Source organism: Arachis duranensis, chromosome 6 (genome assembly GCF_000817695.3).
Source record: "Arachis duranensis cultivar V14167 chromosome 6, aradu.V14167.gnm2.J7QH, whole genome shotgun sequence".
In the NCBI taxonomy this organism is placed as follows: Eukaryota; Viridiplantae; Streptophyta; class Magnoliopsida; order Fabales; family Fabaceae; genus Arachis; species Arachis duranensis.
Window position 1 is genome coordinate 64,718,097 of NC_029777.3, and position 3,703 is coordinate 64,721,799.

Here is a 3,703-nt window from a genome sequence, read left to right on the forward strand (position 1 = left end):
ATCACTAAGTTTGCTCAATGAATGTTACAGAATTGGATCACAGCCTCATCAGGATTATGGACCATAAACCCAAAGCAAAAGAAAATCAAGGAAAGGCCTCAAAGCCCAAGAAACACAACAGAAGCTCAATTTAGAAAGTGTATAAATAGGATAGAATTGAAGTTAGTTGAGAGGAACTTTTTGACACTTTAGCACTTTTCATACTTTGTAATTGAATTCTGAGCTATGAATCACTAAACCCCTTTCATTGGGTTAGGGAGCTCTATTGTAATTCAATGAATCAATAATAGTTTTTATCTTCTTCTTCAATCTTTTCTCTTGAATTTTGTTAGAAAGCTTCTCGATCTAATTCCATTGGTTAGTTGTCTTGGGAAAGAAACTATCCATAATTGGAATCCTTCGGAACCTTGGGAAAGGAATGGAGGATTCATGCTAGAGAAGCTTTCTCACAGTGAATTGGATTGGGGTTTGGATGGATATTGTGACATGTAATCCTACCAAATTGTGGTTCATGAAACTGTGTGGTATAATCAGTGATCGAGCATCATCTCTTCTTATGAACATTTAAACCAAGGGATTGGGAATTTGTTTGTTTTTAGAGAGAATTGGTGAGCCAAGAAATTGGGATCCAATCATATAAGATTGCCAAGCAAAATTCAATGAATGCATTGGTTGAGGAAGAGATGAAAATGTTTTGATTCGGAGATTTCAATATCTCCTGACCCCAATGAACCCCTCTCTCTGATCTATCCCTTTCTCTTTACATTCTGCAATTTAATTTCATGCAATCACCCCCATCCCTTTTAATTTCAGCAATTTAATTTCTAGCTCTTTAATTCATGCAACTTAATATTCCGCAATTCTCATCTAAATCTTGATTCCGCTCAACTAGAACAAACTTCTAATCCGAATTGCTCATTCAACCAATCCTTGTGGGATTCGACCTCACTCTATTGTGAGTTTTTACTTGACGATAACCGGTGCACTTGCCGGAAGGAATTTTGCCGATTGTGCAATTTCCTAAATCGTAGCATATCAAGTTTATGCTAGCATCAAGTTTATGGCGCCGTTTCTTCCACTGTTTTTGATTCTGTTTTTAATTTTAGTATTTGTTTTGTGATTCCACATGATCATGAACCTAATAAGACATAAAAGCACAATTAAAAATATAGATAAATAAAAATTGGGTTGCCTCCTAAGTGCTTCTTTAATGTCAATAGATTGACAGTGAGCTCTCATGGAGCTTCACATATGTTCAAAGCATTGTTGGGACCTCCCAACACCAAACTTAGAGTTTGAATGTGGGGGTTTAATACCAAACTTAGAGTTTGGTTGTGGCCTTCCAACACCAAACTTAGCGTTTGATTGTGGGGGCTCTGTTTGACTTTGTATTGAGAGAAGCTTTTTATGCTTCTTTTTCATGTTTACAGAGGGATACCCTTGGGCCTTAAACACAAGGTAGTCCCCATTCAATTAAAGGACTAATTCACCTCTGTCAAAATCAATCACAGCTCCTGCTGTGGCTAGGAAGGGTCTTCCTAAGATGATGCATTCATCCTTCTCCTTCCCAGTGTCTAGGATTATGAAATCAGCAGGGATGTAAAGGCCTTTAACCTTTACTAACACGTCCTCTACCAATCCATAAGCTTGTCTTATTGACTTGTCTGCCATCTCTAATGAGAATGTGGTAGCCTGTACCTCAAAGATCCCCAGTTTCTCCATTACAGAAAGTGGCATAAGATTTATACCTGACCCCAGGTCACACAGAGCCTTCTCAAAGGTCATGGTGCCTATGGTACAGGGTATTAAGAATTTACTAGGATCTTGTTGCTTTTGAGGTAGAGTTTGCTAAAACCATGTATCTAGTTCACTAATGAGCAAGGGAGGTTCACCTTCCCAAGTCTCATTACCAAACAACATGGCAATCAGCTTCATGATAGCTCCTAGATATTGAGCAACTTGCTCTCCAGTTACATCTTCATCCTCTTCAGAGGAAGAATAGTTCTCAGAGCTCATGAATGGCAGAAAGAGGTTTAATGGAATCTCTATGGTCTCTATATGAGCCTCAGATTTCTTTAGTTCCTCAATAGGGAACTCCTTCTTGTATGGGAGACGTCCCATGAGGTCTTCTTCATTAGGATTCACGTCCTCCCCTTCCTCTCTAGGTTCGGCCATTTGGATTATGTCAATGGCCTTGCACTCTCTTTTTGGATTCTCTTCAGTATTACTTGGGAGAGTACTAGGAGGAGTTTCAGTGATTTTCTTACTCAGTTGGCCCACTTGTGCCTCTAATTTCTGCTGGATGACCTTGTTTCACTCATTAAACTTAAAGTGGCCTTAGACAGATCAGAGACTATGTTTGCTAAGCTAGAAGAGCTCTGCTCAGAATGCTCTGTGTATTGCTGAGAAGATGATGGAAAAGGCTTGTTATTGCTGAGCCTGTTTCTTCCACCATTATTAAAGCCTTGTTGGGGCTTTTGTTGATCATTCCATGAGAAATTTGGATGATTTCTCCATGAGGAGTTATAGGTGTTCCCATAGGGTTCACCCATGTAATTCACCTCTGCCATTGCATGGTTCTTAGGATCATAAGCTTCTTCTTCAGAAGATGCCTCTTTAGTACTGTTGGATGCATTTTGCCATCCATTCAGACTTTGAGAAATCATATTGACTTGCTGAGTCAACATTTTGTTCTGAGCTAATATGGCATTCAGAGCATCAATTTCAAGAACTTCCTTCCTCTGAGGCATCCCATTACTCACAGAATTCCTCTCAGAAGTGTACATGAATTGGTTATTTGCAATGATGTCAATGAGTTCTTGAGCTTCTGCAGGCATTTTCTTTTGGTGAATGGATCCACCTGCAGAATAGTCTAGTGACATCTTAGGGAACTCAGATAGACCATAATAGAATATATCCAAAATGGTCCACTTTAAAAGCATGTCAGAAGGACACCTTTTGGTCATCTGCTTGTATCTTTCCCAAGCTTCATAGAGGGATTCACCATCTTTTTGTTTGAAGGTCTGAATATCCACTCTAAGCTTGCTCAGCTTTTGAGGAGGAAAGAACTTAGCCAAGAAGGCCGTGACCAGCTTATCCCAAGAGTCCAGGCTATCTTTGGGTTGTGAGTCCAACCATGTTCTAGCCTTGTCTCTTATAGCAAAAGGGAAAAGCATGAGCCTGTAGACTTTAGGATCTACTCCATTAGTCTTAACAGTCTCACAGATCTGCAAGAATTCAGTTAAAAATTGATAGGGATCTTCTGATGGAAGCCTATGGAACTTGCAGTTCTGTTGCATTAGAGCAACTAGTTGAGGTTTCAGCTCAAAATTATTTGCTCCAATGGCAGGGATTGAGATGCTTCTTCCATCAAACGTGGAAGTGGGTGTAATATAATCACCAAGCATCCTCCTTGCATATTTATTTTCGGCTACTATCTCCTCTTCCTTTTCAAAAAATTTTGTAAGGTTGTCTCAGGATTGTTGTAATTTAGCTTCTCTTAGTTTCCTCTTCAGAGTCCTTTTAGGTTCAGGATCTGCTTTAACAAGAATATTCTTGTCCTTGCTCCTGCTCATATGAAATAGAAGGGAACAGAAAATAATAATAGGGATCCTCTTTAACACAGTAGAGAGATTCTTTTATGTTAGTAGAAGAAGAAAAGAATAGAAGAATGAAGAGAGAAAAATTCGAACTCAGAGAGGAA

The 3,703-nt window shown here is 39.1% G+C and overlaps 1 non-coding gene across 1 annotated transcript; it reads left to right on the forward strand.

Annotated features, from left to right (window-relative positions):
• The first annotated feature begins 2,936 nt into the window (after window positions 1–2,936).
• On the forward strand, window positions 2,937–3,044 carry LOC127740208 (small nucleolar RNA R71). Its single transcript, XR_008000889.1, has one exon. It is a non-coding gene; the product is annotated as a small nucleolar RNA R71 (small nucleolar RNA).
• The last annotated feature ends 659 nt before the right edge of the window (window positions 3,045–3,703 follow it).